Genomic DNA, 23,037 nt, shown 5'->3' on the forward strand with positions numbered 1-23,037 from the left:
ACACTTCTAGCATTTGTGTACAAACATCTATAATTTCCCAGGCAAGCTAGGCCCGCCGCCTTCCTCCTGCCGCCTCGAGACTCTGGCAGGCAGTCCATTCTGTTTGTCACCATCTCAGTGGACAACTCTGATCCATTACCAGGTAAAAAAGTAACAGCTAACCCTTCATCTCTTTGAGACGAGTCCTCCCGAACCAGAGACATTTCATCTCCTGTCGGCTTTCCCCCAAGATTTAGTTTAAAAACTGCTCTGCCACCCTTTTGATTTTAAGTGTCAGATGGTTCCATCTGGGGACAAGTGGTTCCATCTGGGGACAAGTGGGGACAATCTTTTTTGTACAGCTCCCGCTTGTTCCAGAAAGCATCCCAGTGCCTAACAAACTTAAACCCTTCCTCCTTACACCATTGTCTCATCCACACATTGAGACTTCTAATTTGTGCCTGTCTCTCCAGCCATGCATGTGGAACAGGTAGCACTTCTGAGAAGGCTACCTTGGAGGTCCTGGCCTTAAGTCTTCTGCCTAGCAGCCTAAATTTTTCCTCCAGGACCTCACGACCGCATTTCCCCATATCGTTGGTGCCAACATGCATCACGACCACTGGCTCCTCCCCAGCACTGGCTATCAGCCTATCTACTACACATATAATGTCCGCTACCTTTGCACTAGGCAGGCAAGTCACCATACGGTCAGTACACGATTTTGCCACCCAGCTGTCTACTTGTCTATGGATCAAATCACCAACTACCAAGACCCACCCCCCTCTCCCTGCCCAGGGATGGTTCCTTGGTGCTAAAGGATTCCCGCTCACCAACTGAAGAAGAGGTCCCTTCTGAGGGCGCATTACCCTTATCCTTATCCTGGTGCCCTGTTCCCTCTCGGCCCTCATGCTCCCTGGCAGCAACAGGGCTGCCACGTTCAGAGCAGGGCTCATCTAACACATCCCTGAGAGTCTTCTCCGAGAGCCTGTCTCTGCTTCTCCAGGTCAGTCACCTCAGCCTCAAGGGTACGAACTTGTTCCCTGAGGACCAGGAGCTCCTTGCATCGAGCACACACCCAAGACTTCTGTCCTGTGGGCAGATAGTCATCCATGTGACACTCAATGCAAAATACTGGAAAGCCCCCACCCCCCTGCTGGCATTCTACCTTCATGATAGCTTTTTAAAAATATACAGTCCCCTTTTAAACCCTGTTTGTTTATGTGGCTCCCCGCCTGGAGAGTCTACTTACCTTATTGGGAACACAAGGAATCTGGGTTCTTGGTCCTTACAGAGCCCCCAGGCTAAGAGCCACAGGCCAAAAGCCCTTTAGCTCTTTGGCAAGGCGCAGCTTAATAATGTAAAGAGGGTGGGGAACACAGCCACTCCTAATCAATCAGCAACAATCACCTTCAATCACCTTCACCTTCAGCCCTTCACGCGAACTCAGAAGTTTTCAGCAACCCCCCAGCTGCTAAGCCACAAACCTCATGCTTGTAGCACTTCTCTGCTCTATCCCAGAGCTCTCTGCAATATGCTCAGTCTCTGGCAAGGCGCAGCTTAATAATGCAAAGAGGGTGGGGAACACAGCCACTCCTAATCAATCAGCAACAAACACTTTCAATCACCTTCATCTTCAGCCCTTCACACGAACTCAGAAGTTTTCAACAACCCCGCCCCCCCAGCTGCTAAGCCACAAACCTCACGCTTGTAGCACTTCTCTGCTCTATCACAGAGCTCTCTGCAATGTGCTCAGTCTCTGGCAAGGCACAGCTTAATAAGCTTCTTGGAGAAAGGATGACATTTTTAAAAGTACAGATAAGCCAACCCCCCTAATAACTTGTTCAGCACCCAATATTCCTTAGGAGCACCACAAACTTAAACTAGTTGACTGAAATGATACAGTTAGGGTTGCCAGCCTCCAGGGGGTGCCTGGAAATCTTTCAGAATAACAATCTCCAGGCAACGGAGATCAGTTGCCTTAGAGAAAATGGCTGCTTTGGGACGGTGGAGTCTATGGCATTATATACCAATGAGGTTCCTCCTCCTCCCAAAACCCAGCTCTCCCTAGAGCACTATCTCTTAAATCTCCAGCTACTTCCCAACCCAGCGGTGGCAACTCTAGATGTAGCAGGTCTTAGAACAATGGGGGTTTTTAGCTTGGGAGCTTGGTTGCAAACTGACTGAAAAGGTGTATCAAAATGGCGGCTGTTGCCTTTACATTTCTTACAGCTCTCTCTGGGCCCAAGGACAAGTCAGAAAGCAAGCGCTGGGAGCAGAGATGAAACACACAGAGAAAATATATGGGAAACTAAATAAATTTGCAATCTCAGTCTCCAAATAGCTTGTGCTGACAAACACTGGAATACCAAGGTTTATTTGATGAGCCCACAACTAATGAAGAAAGACTTGGCTGCAGTCCTGGAGACCACAATAAATTTCATAACTATTAAGGCCACAGGAGTGCAGGAAAGTTAATGACAGTTATTTATGCACCTCCAGCTCAGGCGGAGAGATCTAAATCGCTAGCACTAATTTTCAGCCTGTTGATCCAGTTGTGTGCTGTTTTATTAAATTTCACTCTGTCAATCACTCCTGCCGAGCTGTTTCTCCTAGCGGAAAGAGCTGTTCCTCCCAAGTACCTTTTAGCTTGCATTATTCCTCTTGCTCACGACGTTAGTATGATTTGCCAGGCCCCTGAATCACCTTCAGATGTTGTGTTTCCCCCTCTAATGCAGCTTGATCCCATCCATACTAACAGAGTATTCTACTCTGGAAACGATGCACTGGAACAAGATGGGGGGGACGATGTGCCAGGATATCTCCCTTTGAAAAACTGCTCTTGATGAATCAGCAACTCAGGTGGGCAGAAACTGCAAAAGAACAAACAAAACAAAATGAGTGAAACAGGCAAGGGACCAGCGACATCTATGCAGAGGGCAGCAGCTTCTGCATAATCAGAACTGCACTGGACAGTGGTTCTTAGGGATGCCCCCAGTTTTACAGCTCATTTCCAAACGAAAGAGATCAGTTCCCCTGAAGAAAATTGAGGCTTTGGAGGGCAGACTCTATGGCACTGTCCTCCTCAGGCTCCATCCCCAAATCTCCAGGAGTTTTTCAGCCTGCATCTGGTGACCCTACCCCCCCCCATCCCGTGCTGGTGGCTGTCGGGGGGGGAACCTGGCAACACTAGTGGTACTCAAACTGTGGGTCAGGAGGGGTGGACCAGCCATTTAAACTCACAGGGAAAGTTACTGGTAAGCAGGGTTTGTTTTGTAGAAAAAGCCCAGCAGGGACTCATTTGCATATTAGGGCACATCCACTGACATCACCATTGTTTCACACAGAACTTTTTTGTAGAAAAAGCCCAGTAGGAAGTTATTTGCATATTAGGCAACACCCCCTGACATCAGGAAGTCATTTGCAAATTAGGCCACAGCCATGACTCCAAGCCACTCGGAACTGCATTTCTGTGTGTCCCTGCTCAAAAAAAACCCTGATGGTAAGCCACTGCCCAGGTGGCTGCCAGCAGCCCAAAGCAAGCAGAACCAAATCCCAGCAGCTCTTAAGCGTTACAGGGCTGACTGTTTTTCTCCTGCATGCCTGCCAACCAGCAACACTAGAGGGGGAGGCAATCAGTGAGGAAAAACACACTGCTGGCATCGTGGACTAGGTTTGAGCTGAGTGGCACCTGCAGTCCCAGCTTTGTAGCACCGTTTGCTGTGTGCTGAGCTTGTCGCACTCTAGGGCACACTCACCTGACTTGCCCTGCAGCTGTTTTAGCTTCCTGAGCACTTTCTAGAAGGCTGGGATCCAAACGTGAGTCCTGACTTTCTCACTGGCGTCCACTCAGCAGGAGAATGAACATCCCCACCTCCCCAGTTGCCGTCTTGAGCTACGTATGCAGTGAAGGCTGCTAGAATAAAACCGATTTTCATGGATCTCTGATTGTGGCACTGCTTAATAGTCATTCTTCTAACACACACACATGCACACACGCACACACAAAAGGTTCTTCATATTGACTATAGGGTTGCCAGCATCCAGATAGTAATGAAATTACAACAAAAATACTGTGGAAAAATAAAAGAATCCTGAAAGTACTTAACACTTCTGATAATTATTCAGTTGTGATTCACCGATATTACAATGCAACTCATTACATGCTACAAAAGTTCATAAATCTCAAATTCAATGTGCAAGGATAGAAATAAAGTTCATAAAAGAGTCTCAGTTCCTGTGTGTCAATTTCTTGACTTTAAAGCGCTCAAAGACGTTCACCTGACTCTGCAGGAAGAATAAAGTGCTAGTGCGGTCTGAATTTTGAATGCAGATGATTTAAATTTTAGAAATCATTCCCGTCTCTGACAGTAAGTCTCTGACAGTAAAGCTGCCTGTAGTACTGTTTCAGATTCCTTTGTCTAAGAGACACCTCCCACATTCCAACACCCAATGAAACGCTGTAATATTGGTGAATCACAACTGAATAATTATTAGAAGTGTTAAGTACTTTCAGGATTCTTTTGTTATTTTTCCACAGTATTTGTGTTGTAATTTCATTCCTGTTTTGTGGAACTCTAAGCTTTATCAGCCTCCAGATAGTGGCTGGAGATCTCCCGTTATTACAATAGGTATCAGTTCACCTGGGGGAAATAGCCACTTTGGCATTATGTGCAGAATAGCCAGGAGATCCTAAGAATGTCTGGCAGCCCAAAATTCTAGCTCTTTTAGTGTTATGCACCACTAGGTGGCGAGTTAGACTTGTTTTTTAAGGCAAGAGTCATTACAGAGGGGGGTTTGCCACTGCCAGCCTCTGTGTCATGCCCCTAGTATTCCTTGGAGGTCAACTTTTCAAATACACTTTGGAAGGTGGACCCTATGACATTACACCCTATGACATTACACCCATTACACCCTCCCCTCCCTAAACACCACCTTTCTCAGATTCCACCCCCAAGTCCCCAGGTATTTCCCAACTTAGAGATGGCAACCGTAACACTGAAAGTGGGCTGTCCTGTCTACTAGGTGGCCCTGGGCAACTGCATTGGGCTCCAGAGGGGCAATTTCCAGCCCAGTTGTCCCCCTGTGGCATCCAGATCTGCCACAGCAAGAGGCAGCCCTGCAAGACACTCCCACAGCCTCCATTAGGATGGGGCAGGCAGCCTCAGCCCTCCTTCCCTCCTGGACTCCCAAGGGGCAAAGAATGGTGTGCCTTGAAGTGCCTTGAAGTGGGCACAATGAAAGGGCTCCTAGTGTCCTGGCCCCACTGGTGGACCTCTTGATGGCACTTGGGTTTTTTGGACACTGCGTAACACAGAGTATTGGACTGGATGGGCCATTAGTCTGATCCAACATAGCTTCTCTTATGTTCTTAAATGTCAGCTTGCCAGCTCTGGATTGTGATGTTCCTGGAGATTTGGGGGTGACACCTGGAGAAGGTGAGATTTGTGATGGGGAGAGACATCAGTGGGGTGTAATACCACAGAGTCCATACTCTAAAGCAGCCATTCTCTCCAGGAAAACTGATCTCTTTCACCTGGTGACCAGTTGTGCTTCTAGGACAAGGGTGGTCAAACTACAGCTCAGGAGCCACATGCAACTGTTTCACACATATCGTGTGGCTCCAGGAGGCTAAGGAACTTAATGCAGGCTTACTCTCAAGTGAGCATGCTTGGCATTGGGACCTCAGTCAGCTTCAGTGGTATGTGACTGTAATGCTCACTGCTACAACATACCTTGTGCAAACATATTGTGCACACATATATGCTTTGCTGCTGACATATGAGAAATTGACCAGGGCTATGAGAAATTGACCAGTTTTGTACAGCTTGGGTTTTTGAACTCTTCTTTTGGAATGTCACTTTCACCCCCAGTCCTCAAGAACTGCACCTTTTGCATCTGGTTGCATTTAAAAAAAAAAAAATCCCCTGCAGTGTTCTGACTCAGCAAAGCCTGAAGGCATCATACAAAGGATCCCCCTCCCCCACACTGTGTTTTCCTTCTCACTTTAAACTGCTCTGAAAAAAACGACTGATGTAGTTTATTTCAACAGTGAAAATTTAAGGTTTTGCAGAGATATATTCCTTTGGTCAAAAGCATGCTGTTGTCAATGACAAAATCCTAAAGACCCTGGAATTTAGCTGACTGAACAGCAGAGCTGAAACTCACAGCTGCTGCCTGGAAGAGAAAGAATTGCAGATTTATACCCCGCCTTTCTCCCTGAATCAGAAACTCAGAGCAGCTTACAATCTCCTATATCTTCCCCTGTGAGATGGGTGGGGCTGAGAGGGCTCTCACAGCAGCTGCCCTTTCAAGGACAATTCTGTGAGAGCTATGGCTAACCCAAGGCCATTCCAGCAGGTGCAAGTGGAGGAGTGGGGAATCAAACCTGGTTCTCCCAGATACGAGTCCACGCACTTAACCACTACACCAAACTGAAACCAGCGCACTGTCTGTTTCCACATGTGGCCCATGGAGCTTTGCACCCATCATCAGCTCGCTCTTTGAAGCGTGAGCATCAGATGTGCCCATCACCGACAAAAATTGGCTTGCATGTGTCAGAAGATTCCTTTCATAGACTTTACAACAAGACATCCAAAACTGGGCTGCCTATCAAACATCTCGCTTGGAAGAAAGTTCTTCAGCCATGACATTAAAAAAAAAAATGTCTCCCAAATAAAACTGCAATATTACATTTGCTAACAGTTCGGTTCACACAGGGAAAAATGCATCTTCATTCTTTTTTCTGCGGCAGTTTCCAAAGAGACGACAGCAGTAATTCCCGCCCCCCCCCTATATTCCCTCCCCCCCGTCTGCTGCATAATTTTTTTCTTTTAATTTGTGGATGCCTTTAATGTTTCAGGCTTTCCATCAGCTTAATTGACTTTCCTTCCTCGTTACTCCCCTGCGATGATTACATCTAACCAGGCAGCCCTTTCAGATGCCAATATCCATGGCAGCCAGCCCCCTCCAGGGATAACCACCAACCACAGCAACATCTCTGTGATTCCAGGATGATGGACAGTCACAAACTCAACTGCATTATCATTGTTTCCCCCTCTGTCTTTCCACCCAGCACTGCCCACTGGGAAGTTTGCAACAGATGGGTCAGAGTGTTACAGCCTTCTTACACAATGCATGGAATGTGAGTCATGACAAGCATTTCACATCCGTCTTGGGACTCACCTTAAGAACAGTGTGTCCAGGTGTGTGGGGGTGGGGGGAGATCAGTTCCAGAACATGGAATGGCAGCATGGATGACTTCAGTCCTCCTTCCCTTCTAGAGTTGCTAGTTCTGGGTGGGGAAATACCTGGAAATTTGGGGAATGGAGCCTGGGGAGGGCAAGGTTTGGGGGAGGGGAGAGACCTCAGCAAGGTGTAGTGGTTAAGTGTGCAGACTCTAATCTGGGAGAACTGGGTTTGATTCCCCACTCCTCCACTTGCACCTACTGGAATGGCCTTGGGTCAGCCATAGCTCTGACAGAGGTTGTCCGTGAAAGGGCAGCTTCTGGGAGAGTTCTCTCAACCCCTCCCACCCCTCACAGGGTGTCTTTTGGGGGGGAAGAAGAGAAAGGAGATTGTGAGCTGCTCTTAGACTCTGAGATTTGGAGGGCAGGATACAAATCCAATATCATCTTCTTCTTCTTTTATTCAGCAGTGAAGCATTCCCAGGGTGTTTCTGTTTGTTTTGTCATAAACATGCTTCCTTTTTCATTGCTCCTGCAGCATTTATTATGTTGCGATCATGGGAAGGGGGTGCGTGTTTGTTTTTTTTATGGAGGGATTATATTTATTTGCTTTTATCTTATTTACAGCCTTCTTTTTCTAACTGATACTCAATGCAGATTACACAGTCCTGAGGGAGAGGGCAGGATATAAATCCAATATCACAATCATTATAATCTTCTTCTACAATGCTATAGAGTCTACCTTCCAAAGCAGCCATTTTCTCCAGGGGAACTGATCTTTCTTATTTAGAGATAAATTGTAATAATGGGAGATGTCCAAGCCCCACCTGGAGACTGGTAATCCTACATCCATCCCACTTCAGTTTTGATAGGAACAAAAGTCCATGGAGGGGGTGCTGCCCATTCCACGTGCCTGCCCACATGTTCTGAGCAGACACATGCAACTGGAAGAGAGACAAAAGCACCCCCCACCATGTTTTCCTGTTGAAAGGAGCCCTACACTCCCTGCTGGGTTTGCCCCTATGAGTGGTGGGTGCCTAACAGCACACTGGAAGAACAAATCCTCAGGCCTCCATGCATCACTAGACTCAACAGCATAGCAGTTATTCGATGCCTGAATGTTCTCATCTATGCAGGTAAATCCAGTTCAGAGTGATAGCTTTCATGCTTTAATAGTGTACTATCTAACAATGGGCTAAGGAATCTGTCCTCCCCCGAGTCCGTCTCTTTAAAGTACTACAAGCAAAGCAGAAGCATTGAAAGGTCTTTTCTTCAGAGATCATTGTACAATGTGATTGGTATAAAATGGGCTTCAAGAGTCAGTTAGAGGTTCAAGCGGAGGCAGAGAATTTATGGACAGGCTAAGCCAACGGTGTCAAACTCATTTGTTATGAGGGCCGGATCTGACATGAATGAGACCTTGTCAGGACGGGCCATGTGTGTTATAAAATGCAATGCCAGGTAATGGACATAGAAACTTTACGATGGATAAACACAATTGCAAATGTTTAAAAACAAAATAAAATACACTTCAAAGATTAGCACCCTTGCAATATTTTGTTTATTTAACAGCAGGCTGGTAGCCAGGATTTTAAAAGTTGGGGGGGGGGGCATGTAAAAAAGTCAGGAGGCATTTAATGGCTCCCCTCCTCTGGCTGCTGCCACCGTGACTCAGGGTGCCTGACTTCCCTCCTGACCCTCACCACCATTACCACTTGAGAGGCCTCAAGGGTTAAAGCTGACATCCAGGGGTCACTCCCTCCTTACCATGTTTTAAATTGCATGGCAGGGGCATCCAGGAGTAGCTGCTGCCCCTCCCACACCATTTAAAGTGCCGGGAGAAACAGTGGCTGCTCCTAGGTATTCCTCACATGCAATTTAAATAATGGGGGAGGGAGGAGGCAATCCCCAGCCTCTCAGCTTTCACCCCCATGGCAGTGGCAGCGGGGAGGGAGGGAAGATCAGGGGCACCTGAGCTGGGGCAGCCAACATGAAGTCAGGGGGCAGGGCCCCCACAAGCCCCCCCCCCCATAACTACAGGCCTGTTTATCAGTCTCTGATGACTGACACCTCTTGGTCTGAGTTATTGCATCATAATCTGGAGACAAATTCTGTGCTGTAACAATCTTGAGTATGCTGTTCAGGTGTAGTTCAGGAGTCGTTCAGGTGTGTGTCTGTAAGTTGAAAAGCTACTTTTGATTTATTGACATTCATTACAGAAATCTCATGGTCAATGCTTTGAGCCTAAGGCCCAGGGGAAAACATGAAATGGCTGGGCTTTGCAAGCTTTTGTACATAAGTTGCTTCATGTGCTGGTCAGCCAATGGAGAAAAGAGAGGCTTTACTCTGTAGCTCTTGTGCGATACAGCAAGCCTGGCAAAGCAAGTTGTGATGCAGAAGGAAGTAAGAGAGATAGAAGGAAGCAGATGACAGTGAGTTGCTCATGGGCCTGATAGCAGCCCTTTGGGGGCCTTGGGCTGAATGTTGGACACCCCTGGGCTAAGCCTCAGTGCTTAAGGCAGACATACCATGACACTGGAGTTTGCATTATTCTCCACTGCCTCTGTTGACAGTGGGTACATGTATGAAAGCACAACAGCTACTCCTATGTTTGTACATGTGTGTGTACAGATCTCCATATGTGGGAGTTCTCTGATTTATTTAGATCATTCTACTCTACTTTTCTCCCAAAGTAATTTACATTGTTCTCCCCTTCTTCATTTTACCTTTACATCAACCCTGTCAAGTGTGTTAGGCAGAAAGTATGTGACTAGCCCAGGGTCACCCAACAAACTTCTATGGCAAGGTAGGGATTGAAACCTGAGGCTCCCAGGTCCTAATCCAACATTTTAGCGTTGATGCTACACTGGGTCTCAGAGCTGGATGCTCTGGATGTGCAGATCTGGGTACATAGCACAGTTCTCTGTTCTGGGTACATGGCTGCATCCACAGCACGGAATACTGCACTATCACTGTGCCGGAGTAAATATAGGCAACTGGATTTCCCCGTGTCGACAGGCCATCTAGGAGGTGAATGATAGGTGCAATGCAAGGAGAGCACCTGTGTTCTAGCTACTGATCTCAACATCTGGGTAGTTTTCTGCTCCAGGAACATGTGTGTTGCAGCTCCCAATAGAGATCAGGGCTCTGTGAGATCTTTTACAATTCTGCAGGGCTTGTAAAACTGAGCTATTCTGCTTTTGGGTGAGGCAGCAGACATCAAACACCATCTGGACCCTTTTCCCACAATCTGCTGCAAATCGTTGGGTCACTGGACTGTAATGTTTGCTCTGTACTACCTGGAAGCTATGAATTGCATCATCATGGAATTTTTAATGGTTCTGGCCTCTATTCTTGTTATTGTTATACAGTAATGGGGCACTGTGAACCGATTTATCAGATTGTCATCTTGTTTTAAGGGTTAAAGTTTTATAGTAGTTCATTTTGTTTTTATTGCTGTGAATGTTATATTGTAAATAACCCACCCTGAGCCTGCTTGCAGGAAGGGCACGATAGAAATTGAATATAATAATAATAGTAATAATTTGAATCTAAGGTTGCCAATCCCCAGTTGGGGGCAGGGTATTCCCCAGTTTGGAGGCCCTTCCCCCGCTTCAGGGTCATCAGAAAGGGGGGAAGGAGGAAAATGTCTTCTGGGCACATCACTATACTCTATGGAGACCAATTCCTGTAGGATATAATGGAGAATTGATCTGTGGGTATCTGGGGCTCTGAGGGGGCTATTTTTTGAGGTGGAGGCACCAAATTTTCAGCATAGCATCCAGTGCCTCTTCTCATAACACCCACTCCCCCAAGTTTCAAAAAGATTGGACCAGGGGGTCCAATTCTATGAGCCCCAAAACAAGGTGCTCCTATCCTTCATTATTTCCAAATGGAGGGAGAGCGTTTAAAAGGTATGCGATCCCTTTAAATGTAATTGCCAGAATTCCCTTCAGAGTTCATTTGTGCTTGTCACATCCTGCCTCATGGCTCCACTCCCAAAGAAGGAAATCAGTTGGAAAGGGGGTCATGGCTCACTGGCACAGCATCTGCTTGGAGCATGCAGAAGGTTCCAGGTTCAATCCCTGGCATTTCCAGTTTTAAAAGATCAGGCAGTAGGCAATGCAAAAAAAACTGCGCCTGAGAACTTGGAGAGCCACTGCCAGCTTAAGTAGACAATACTAACTTTGATGGACCAATGGTTAGATTCAGTATAAAGCAGCTTCACATATTCAGTAAGAGCCCACCTTACAGGATAGGGCTGATGTAATATGAACTGCTTTTAGCAAAAGCAGAATATAAATGCTAACTTTTATAGGGCAGCACAGACTAGTTGCCTCTCCTCCCCATTACCTGGGAGAGCTCACATAAGACTGTAGATTGTTTTATTACTTCCATGCAGGACTGGATCAACATGTTTTTTGAGGGGGGACAAAACTAAAAAATGGGGCCCCCTTATGGGCCATTCTATCTTATGGTCCCATAGTATACAATGGACTCCATATCCAATTTGGCACACACACCCCTCCATCATCGCCCGGGGTAAGCACCCCTCTCTGCCCCCCCCCCCCCCCCCCCGATCTGGCCCTGGTTCCATGGTACAGAAGTTCCAATGGACACCTTCAAGTACAGGCTCAAGTACAGGCAAGAATGGATGTGGAAGGATCTGAACTCTTTTTTCGTAAATTGCATTGGTTTTGATCCTAGATATACAAAATGAAAGGGCATCTTTCACAAGAGATGAGATGCATTCATGAGAATCCCCTGCCCCCTCTTTTTTCATTTAAAGTACCAAGTTGCTGGAAGAACTTAGTTTTACTACATTCATTATATGCCCTTCCACCTGGAAACAGGAGAGTGAATGCAGGGATTTCTGCGCCGAATTTTGTTAAGCTTTTTTCATTTTGACTTTCATCAGATTGTTCATGAAGCACTGGGTGTATTTATTCATTTAATTAGCAAGGCTCAATTACAGATGGTTTAACTCTAATCACTAAGGCATAGTGGGGTCATACAGAGAATTCTTTCGAAGGGCGGGAGGGGGGCTCTGTTTTTAACATCTCTCTTGGCGCACATCAAAGACTTCTTTGAAATGCAGAAAGATAGCGGGAGTAATCTAGAAAATTCACCTCTGTAGACATGAAGAACAGTTAGTACTTCATTTTGCTAACCCCAGTTTTTTTTAAAAAAATAACTTTTTATAAAATGCTGCAGGCACAACAGAGAGCAGCAATAATATACATTTTTTTATGACAGTAGCCAAATGTGCTTTTTAAAATCACCATGCATATGAAAGGCAGCTTCTGAGTTTGGTCTCTGGGCCAGTTTTCATGAGACAAAGTCCACAATGGTGGGGACCTTGAACCTTGAAGTCCACCATGCTCATGCAATATCTGTGTGTTCTCTTTTCTTCTTGCACATATTGTCCCCATTTTGGATCACGATCCTGGCACAGTCTAGATGGCCAAACACAGCTCGGGAGCTACATGTGGCTGTTTCACACATACTTTGTGGCTCTTGAAACCCCCACTGCCTATCGGCCAGCTTGAAGAAGGCATTTCTCTCTTTAAAACACTTCATCAAGCCAACAAGCAGCTTGGAGAATGCATTTAAAGTTAATGTTGCTTTCTTTCCACCTCTTCCTCCCTCCCTCCTCCCTCCCCATCTATCTATCTATCTATCTATCTATCTATCTATCTATCTATCTATCTATCTATCTATCATCTATCTATCTATCTGTCATCTTCCTTCCTTCCTTCCTTCCTTCCTTCCTTCCTTCCTTCCTTCCTTCCTTCCTCTCTTCCTTCCTCCCTTCCTCCCTTCCTTCCTTCCTTCCTTCCTTCCTTCCTTCCTTCCTACCTACCTACCTACCTACATCTGACATTCATGTCTTGTGGCTCTCAAACACCTGACATTTATTCCATGCGGCTCTTATTTAAGCAAGTTTGGCCACCCCTGGTCTAGAAAGAGCTTCAGCCTCCACACACACACACACACACACCATTTTTACTCTGAAAAGAAGGATCTGTGGGATGAAATATTTGCAACTAACTTTTGCTAAAGAGCATTTGGGCTTTCGCATTGGGTCAAATAACCCCTCTCAACCATTTCTGCTCAAGCATAGTAGGATGGCTAAAGTTCCATCTGAACTGCACCATGGTCCCAATCCAGAGTAGGAACTGTGTATTTTGGAAGAGAACATGCAAATAATCTAAGATTGGACCGGCATTCTTGAGCTAGCTTCAGGGTCACCAGCATCTCTTTCCGTTTAAACACTGCCTCATGGAAACTAGCATTCCATCATACTGAACTAAAGAATGGTATAAAGAATGGGCCAGTCTCCATGGATTTCACTGAGTTGTGTGTGTGGGGGAAACTAAACTGCAGTTGAGAAGACCACAGAGCAAGATGAATCTGTCCCCTATTTCAGATGCAAGAATCACTAGAGAACGGATTTTGCCCTAACCGCTTCAGATTAGAATCTGCCACTCTTAACCACTACTCCCAACTTGACACCTTCGGGTGGGTAGACATGGTGGTCTGCAGTAAAACAGCAAGATTTTAGTCCGGCTGAGAGAGCTCTGAGACAACTGCTCTTGAGAGAACAGCTCTGAGAGAACTGTGACTGGCCCAAGGTCTCCCAGCAGCTGCATGTGAAGGAGTGGGGAATCAAACCCAGCTCTCCCAGATTAGAGTTCTCCACTCTTAACTGCTACACCAAACTGACTACACAAAATGCTACTGTTGGGAGGTCTTGGCCTTGCTTTCCCAGAAACAATCAATTAGAGGGTCAAGCACCAGAAGTGTTGAGAATGAAGTTACCAAGTAAATTTTGCCACAAATAAAATCTGAAGTGACATGTGGAAGTTCTTCAGGCAAAATATCCTCGGGATTTTTAATGGAAGCAAAAAGATTTAACCAACACTTCTGAGGCAGGTTTTGCATACCTCTGTCCACCCTTAATTGTAAATTAATCTGGAAGTTCCTCATTAGACATAATAAGAGATTGTCAAGAAAGGGTTTCAGTCATACTAACGATACTTCTGAGACACATTTTGCATACATCTGCCCACCATTAATTGGAAAGAATCTAAATTTATTGTGGGGGAGGGAGAAAATGCCCTCCCCAAAGGAGAGAACACAGAAGAAACACAGTGGAATAACTTTGCAGAAAAGCAGGGAAAGTTTTCATTATTTTTTTGTCCCAGCCCACCCCACTCCCTGAATTAAGCCATTCTATGGCATGCATAGATCTAGGCTTAGGGGCACTGGAGTTAGAGAATCACCAGACTGGACAAGAATCCAGGGGATGGCTGCAGAGCAGCAGGAAGGATTCTTAGCTCTTCATGAATAACCTTTGAGCATGTGCAGAGTACACTGTATGACTGACGGCAGTAAGTGCCACAGGCATATCTGAGACTGGGAACAAGGGCTAACCATCTATGAACCCAGAGATGCCATATATGTACCTTAATAACATTCATGGCTCCCCCCCCCCCCAAAAAAAGTGGGGGGGGAGATCAAATAATTAAAATGTGTTATGAGCCTGAAGAATGCTAAGACTAAGGAACTTCACTGCTTCTAAGAGGAAAATCAAGTAACAAAAATCCTTAAGCACACTAGAGAAAGGAGAAAACTGAATCAGAAATCTCCAAGCAAACCAAGCACATGGTAAGTCTCCATCTCTGCAGATGGCCCAGTGAAAGCAGAATACCAAGCATGGAACTGCATTGCTATCCAAAGATGTCTGTATTGGAGTATTTGGTTAAGATACCAGAGTTTTGCCCTGGCACAGAAGCATGAAACGAGTGCAGTAAATAAACATCCCAAGAAGTATATTGCAAAAAGCTAAATTTACATTTATTCAAGTAGATCTAAGTTTGAGTCCAGGGACGCCTTTGAGACCAACAAAGTTTAATTCTGGGTATAAGGAAATAAAGTATCCACCTGATGAAGTCAAGAAACAGGTTAACAAAGCCAGAATGGTACCCAGAGACAGGCCCAAAGGAGGCAAGACAGGCCCAAAGGAGGCAATAAGAGGATACCTCTAGTGGCCACATACAGCTCTCAACTCAAAACTGTTCAATACATCATCAGTGATTTATAACCTCTACTAGATAATGACAGTTCTTTTTCACAAGTACTAGGGGGGCAAACCCTTTCTTGCACACAGATAGCCCCCTAATCTCAAACATCTCCTCACCCACAATAATACATCTAATTTGAACATGGGCACTGATACCAGAGCTTGCTACAAACCCAAATGCTAACTTTGCTGGCACATTCACCCAGGTAACACAATCACTGGACCTAACAACACTAACTATAACATCTCAGGCTCATTCACTTGATCATCTTGTAAAATTGTATATGCCATTAAATGCCAACAATGCCCTCCTGTACTCTGCATGGGGCAAACAGGTCAAACTCTACACCAAAGGACAAATGGACACAAATCTGCCATCAAAAATCACAAAACTGAGGAACCTGTAAAAGAACATTTCAAACTCCCAGGGCACTCAGTGGGGGAACTCAAAGTAACTGTTTTATTGCAATTTCAGAAACAGAATGGGAGATTGATGAATTACAAGTTATTACCACACTCAGAAAAATGGAATCCCAGGGCTTAACTGTCAAGCATGGTGAAATTCCATTGATAATTGATTGTTTAGGGGTCCTGCCTAACCTGGTCTGTGAAGCATCATGGAGGATCCAGCTTTGCTAGCTTGTTATTCTTTCCCTTCCCCCCACCTTGCTTTATGGCTTATAATTAGAAGTAGTGAGAACTGAAACCAAGTAATCAGCACCTTCCCATACATTCTTGTAAGGGAGTGAGAGACATCTGGGGAAAGCAAGGTCATGGTCCTGATAACGCTATGGGAATGTAGACATTTATGATAGTTTATGTGTGAATGCTACCCCCCAACCCCATCCCTTGGAATCCCTTTGAAGTAGGCCTTAAAAGTATTGTATTAATGTGTATTCAGCATTACTCTCAAGAACCTGTTACCAAAGTATCGGTCTATCAATAAACGCAGTCTTTGTATCAACTTCGACTTGTCATTGAACCCGCATGCTTGACATTTTGAGAGTAATCTTCAAGAAGTTTAACCGCCCTGGCAACTTTATAGCCAAATGGCTGAAAAGATTCCAATAAGCAGTGAACTTCCCGAACCTGAAGAAGGGGTGAGAGCACCAACCCCACAGTGGCACGTGCTGGACACCCGGAGAGTAGCTGGACCGAGTTCCCCTCTCCACATCCAACAACTATTGGTCACCACACGGCAGTGGCAGCCTCGGACTTCCACCACCACGATGGACGAGGCCCCAGCACGCCAAGAAGCCATCCTGACCAGGCACATGCGTAAGGTAAAGGTGGCCAACGAAGGGGGTGATAACCCCAGACCCTGAGAAGAAGAGGGCAGTATGGCCGCAGTAGTGACCGGGGCGGAGGCTGACCCTCCTCTTGGTGCAGGACTTGGGAACCCCGACGCACCGGGGCCGAGAGACGAGGAAGACAAGATGGCTCGGGAATTCTGAGCGATGATTCACAAAGAGGTCAAGGAGATCGCCAAGGGATTGCGGGACGAGATGTAGGCGATGACCACCATGATGGCTGGAGAGTTCAACAGGCAGATCAACCGAGTCCTGGGAGCACCCGGGCCGAGGGGAGCCCCGCCACCGCCCGCAGCTGGACCTCCGACTGCACCACTGCAGCCACAACCGGCAGCGCCCCCAGCTCCGCAAGAAGGGGGACGTGGAAGAGAACTGGATGCCACCTTCGACGGGGATGGAGTATTTCACAATCCAGGTGAATAGCTACATGCATTACTGGGGGAACGCCTTCCCTGATGAGTTTAGTCGTGTGGATTACTTACGGTCGAAACTGAAGGGGGCTGCGAAGAGGTGGTATGTAAGCCTGTACGAAGCCATAAGCCCGGAGCTGGACTTTGTAGCCACCTTCCTACGAGCTCTGCTGGCCTAGTACGAAGACCCGCTGCAAGAGACCCACGCCTTGGCTGCACTGAGGGACATGCAGCAGGGCTCCAAGTCAATTCAGGAGTACGCGGCTGAGTTCCGCACTAATGCAGCTAAGGTGAGGGGGTGGAGTGAGCTGATGAAGATCGAACACTTCACCCGCGGGCTGAATGCGAACATCTTGGATTGGGCCCTGCAGCAGGCCAGACTCACCACCCTAGTGGAATGGATCCAGCTGGCTGGGGAGGTGGAGACGAACATGAAGAGAGTGGCCACGCAACGGCAACATCAGAGCAGTAAGTCGGGCCGTGACCAGAAGCCCGGGGGAAAGGTGGAGGCGAAGAAAACCCCGGGGGGGGAGCCGGCGGGAAGGCCACAGGAACCCACAAATGGTTCTGGTGTGGGGACCTGAATCACCTGGCTAGCAGCTGTCCGAACCCCCCATGACCACCATAAAGCGCCTCCAAGACAAGGACTCCAAAGAAGCAGGCCAGCCGCCCTAAGGAAGCGGCACAGAGCAGCGCGGTTGCGAGCTCGGCAGCAGACGACGATACCATCATCACAGACGAGCTGAGTGAGATGTTCTGGGCCGATGAGCCGTCAGGAAACGAGGACGACCTGCTCTAAATGGTGCCAGCCAGCAGGTCGCCGCCGAGGAACCGGCACCGCTCAGGGTGAGAGTAACGGGGTCACTGTATTTTGTGCCAGTAAATTTGCTGAACAGCAAACTCAAGAAATTCGTGCAAATGAAAGCCATGATTGACTCGGGCTGCACCAGAGACATAATCACCCCAAAACTGGTGGATGCATTGGGGCTCCCCACGATGGATGGGTCAGTGATGAGGGGGGAACCCTGTGTGTTAGAGACTCAGTTAGTGCCGATGGGCATCAAAGACAACTGGGACCAGGAGGTCTTTGTAATTGCTCCCTCCTCCTCCTACAATGTGGTTTTGGGAGTGGGTTGGTTGGCCAAGCCTGAGCCAGACATTTGGTGGGGGGACCAGATGATAGAATTCAATGACCCGAGATGCATAACCCACCACTGGACTAAAGAGTGGGGTCCCAGTCCACCAACCCAAAATGAGAGAGTCTGCTTGACAATGGAGGAGGTCCAGGTGATCCCCAAAGCTTATAGAGACTTGAGGGGGGTGTTCAGCGAACAGGGGGCTGATGAGCTACCGCCCCATAGGGACATGGACTGCACCATTGAACTGATCCAGGGGCAGACCTTATCTAAGGCCAAACTGTACTCAATGGGGTGGGCGGAAAAGGTGGAACTGCGGAAGTTCATCAATAAGAACTTGAAGCGAGGTTTCATCCGACCCGCCACAGCCCCCCATGCAGCCCCAGTCCTTTTTAGGAAGAAGAAGGATGGCTCGCTTAGACTTTGTACTGATTTTCGCGGGATTAATGGGATCTCCACCTCCAATGCCTACCCGATCCCCCTCATCAAGCATTTGCTCAGTACGGTGTCAGAGGGGAAGGTGTTTACCAACTTGGACTTGAGGGATGCGTATTTTAGAGTGCGCATCAAAGAGGGGGATGAATGGAAAACGGCATTCAACACACCCATGGAACAATTTGAGTACCTAGTGATGCCATTTGGGTTGCAAGGGGCACCAGGGGTGTTTATGAACTTTATCAATGAAGTGTTGAGAGAATATTTGTTCAAGGGGGTGGTGGTGTACCTGGATGACATAATTATCTACTCACCAGATCTCAAATTGCATGTTAAATTAGTGAGGGAGGTTCTTAGCACCCTGTTGAAGCACAAGCTGTATGCTAAATTATCAAAATGTGAGTTCCATAAGACCAAACTAGACTACTTGGGCTTCTGGGCATCAGCTGAGCATCAACAATTCAAGCATATCCTTCATCCAATCTCCACTTCCTTGAGCTAGACCCCTAAGGGTTGAAACACCAATTTCCTAGTGCTCTCTTAAACTGCCCCCCAAAATGGGGGAGAGGACAGGGAGTGAGTTGTCCTTGACCACAATGCAGCATAAATCCAAGAACCTCGATGATTACCTTACCTGAGAAAACAAGATTTCTCCCCTCCCAATCTCACTCCAATTTTCTGCTCTGTTGTGGCCACTCAAATGCTTTAATGAATTACTTCAAATTTTTCTGCTCATTTTGGAATCAAAGGGAACGATCTGCTTGTTCTGCAGTAATCACAAAGAAAAACATTGCTGCTCTTACCAACTAGCCTCCCTCAGCATCTCACGGAAACGGAAGGGGCGTTTGAGAATAATATCCCAAAAATACAGAGCGGAACACATTGTTCTTGCTGTGAAGGCAAATGTGCCCAGTTTCAGCAACAGACTGGAAATATCCATATGGGGAAGATGCTGTCTCCAAGCTTTTCCCCTCCTCCTCTCATAGAAGAAAAGGGTTTTATACTCAACTATTCTCTACCTTAAGGATACTCAACGAGACTTACAATCGCCTTCTCTTCCTCTCCCCCATAACATGCACCTTTTGAGGTCAGTTGAGCTAAGAGAGTTCTGAGATAACTGTGACAGGCCCAAGTTCACCCTGCTGTCTGCATTTGGAGGAGGAGTGGGGAATCAACCCCGGTTCTCCAGATTAGAGTCTGCCACTCTTAGCCACTGCACCAAACTGGCTCTCCGAACTCAGAGTTACACAGATAAATTATTAAGAACTGTGTCTACACTACTGCAAATAGCTTGTGGAAACTGGGATCCTACTATGGAGCTTTGCATCATTTAATGTGTCATGTTAATATTTACGTTTTGCTTCAGTTTTGCTTTTAGACTTAACTCAACAACCCTAATTCCTATTGCATTGTTCACTGAATGTACCATCTTGTGGATTGCATTGACTCATTCTATGGAATCCACCTTGAGTCCAAGTGAGAAAGGTGGACAATAAATAATGCAAATAAAAATATGAAGAAAACATTGGAAATGCTCAAAGAAAAATCCAAGAGATCAACCAGTACTGTGAATAGGGGAGGAAGAAAACCAATGCATTTAAGAAGTTGAGCTGCAGCAAAAACCCAGTGTGAATAAGCCCCAAATCAGGATGTGTGTGTGTTCAGGAAACAAACAATTAGCCTTGGAACGTAGTCAGCAACTGAGACAGATTGGAGCCCTGATAGGGTTCACAAGATATGCTCTTGGCTTGGAAGAACCAGCACTGGGTAATTTGCCACCAAAGTCTGTGTTAATACTCTCCAGTTCTCCCATTCTCCTTTTGTGTGTTTGTTAAGTAAATCCTTAAGTCTCCGTGATTCTCAGCCAACAAGGAATATGTTTCTGTAAATGGCAGGCTCTAGAACTCCTTGACAGCAAGTGAAAAGTGGTCCTTGTCTTCAGGGTAAAATATGGAGAAGTATCATTAGGCTCCTTATCACATACCTAGGACAGAGATGAACATCTCTGTCTCATAACAAGGGTGCCCAGAGATGAATTATGCCACCCCTTTAACTAAAGGTGTGCTAACTAACCATCTGTGTCAGAAACTCTGCCATCGGGTGGGCTTAAAGAAAGAATACCAAAAAAAGAAAGGATGCTATTATACCCATAGTATCCCAACTCTCCCCCCCCCCCCAAAAAAGGGGTAGAGCTTTCAAAATTCTCTTGTCAGAGCCTCTTTTGACAAAATCAACCTAACGCAGCACCCTTGCTAACCGCAGAATCAGTTCCTATTCCTTCTGTACTATAGAAACCTCCTACCCTCCCATTGCTTCCAAGGGTGCTTTCAAGCTTTTTTTGTCAAAGAAGAAAATGAAACTGAATGGGAAGATGGGAGGGGGAGAGAGAGTCATTTGCAGAGCTTTCTTTTTATCCTCTGGATGGATTGCCTCAATCACAAAAACCTCCCGAAATCATTGTGAGAACAACAGCGGGCAGGATGCATGAAGGTAATATTAGGGGAACACAGCATTTAATGCCTATCATTTTTCTAAGTACTTCATGGAAAGTGCAGGGTGCAGCAGTAGAATATATATATATGAACAATAAGGGAAGAGGGGAGAAATAAGACTACAGGGTACCAAAGTGACTGAAAGCCCTGAGCTATTGTCAGGGGACACATAAATGATAGAACAACTGTGGCAGAAAATGAGTGGCTGATTTAGAGGCACTAGGGAAAAGATGAGATAAGACACACAGAGCATAAATACAAAACAATAAGCTTGGTCACTTATTCATTACCAGGACAAAGGCAAGTGGTTTGTCAGGCTCTCAGTCAAGAGTATTAGCATGACTTGTAAACCTCTGTCCAGCTTTCTGTACCTTGAGATCAAGATCACAGAAAAAAGAAAAGGAGGGGGAAAACAGCCAGCAGAAACCAGGTAGAGGGGACAAGGTTGAGAGGAAGAATATAAATTAGTAGCCACCCAAGTAGCATAAATATCCAAAGATTTTAGGGATAGGAAATGAAGGATGGGGAAAGTACTCATGCTTTACTAGTCATACTGTGAGAGCCTCTGGGGAAGGACACTGACAATTCCCTCAGCAAGTGATAAAGACACAGAGTGGAGCAAGACTATTGTGTTCCAGCCCAGCTATGAGCCCACATGATGCTAAGCAGATAATGCAAGGGACTAACCTTTAAAAGGCAACACCCAGCCAATGGAAGCAGGTTCTTGTTAGCAGAGTTATAATCTTCAGGACCTAGGACAGCTCCATGGGGAAGCCATTGTTGCTCCTATGAGATAGCCATTATATTCCCAAACATGGCCTGTTGAGTACCAGATTTTCACCCATCTCTCACACAAATTTGCAAGGAATATGCACCCCTGCATCATTTAATTCAGATTGTACTCTCTGTCTCTTGGAAGATCAAGAAACTTTTGGATGTAGCTGGGTCAGTTCAGATTCCTCTGTCAGAAGGTCTGAGCTGCCAACTCCAGGTAGATTTGATGTCTAGCGCCACATTCAAAGAGTTCCCTTTTAGACTCTAATGCCAGCATATCCTGCAGAAATCATTATCAGAAGAGACTGAGCCATATAACACTATAAAGTATTTACTGTTGAAAAGCACTGATAATATTTATGGTACTCTCAGTGCAGGTAGGACAAACTGCTCTTGACATCAAGCAGGTGAACAAACAAATGGACATTCTCCTGGTCAGGACCATCATTTTCCACCCAAGTTTATTTATTTGCAATACGTATATGCTCATCAAGAAAAAAAAATGTCAAAGTAGCTTATTTGCAGCAAAAATTGTCAACAATTAGAACATTCTGCATAAGAACATAAGAGACGCCACGTTAGATCAGGCCAATGGCCCATCCAGTCCAACACTCTGTGTCACAAAGTGGCAAAAAAACAAATTTATATATATATATACACACTGTGGCTAATAGCCACTGATGGACCTCTGCTCCATATTTTTATCTAAACCTCTCTTGAAGGTGGCTATGCTTGTGGCCGCACCACCTCCCGTCGCAGTGAATTCCACATGTTAATCACCCTTTGGGTGAAGAAGTACTTCCTTTTATCCGTTTTAACCTGTCTGCTCAGCAATTTCATCGAATGCCCACGAGTTCTTGTATTGTGAGAAAGGGAGAAAAGTACTTCTTTCTCTACTTTCTCCATCCCATGCATTATCTTGTAAACCTCTATCATGTCACCCCGCAGTCGACGTTTCTCCAAGCTAAAGAGTCCCAAGCATTTCAACCTTTCTTCATAGGGAAAGTGTTCCAGCCCTTTAATCATTCTAGTTGCCCTTTTCTGGACTTTCTCCAATGCTATAATATCCTTTTTGAGGTGCAGCGACCAGAACTGCACACAGTACTCCAAATGAGACCACACCATCTATTTATACAGGGGCATTATGATACTGGCTGATTTGTTTTCAATTCCCTTCCTAATAATTCCCAGCATGGCGTTGGCCTTTTTTATTGCAAACGCACACTGTCTT

The sequence above is a fragment of the Heteronotia binoei genome, chromosome 4, assembly GCF_032191835.1.
Source record: "Heteronotia binoei isolate CCM8104 ecotype False Entrance Well chromosome 4, APGP_CSIRO_Hbin_v1, whole genome shotgun sequence".
Classification (NCBI taxonomy): domain Eukaryota; kingdom Metazoa; phylum Chordata; class Lepidosauria; order Squamata; family Gekkonidae; genus Heteronotia; species Heteronotia binoei.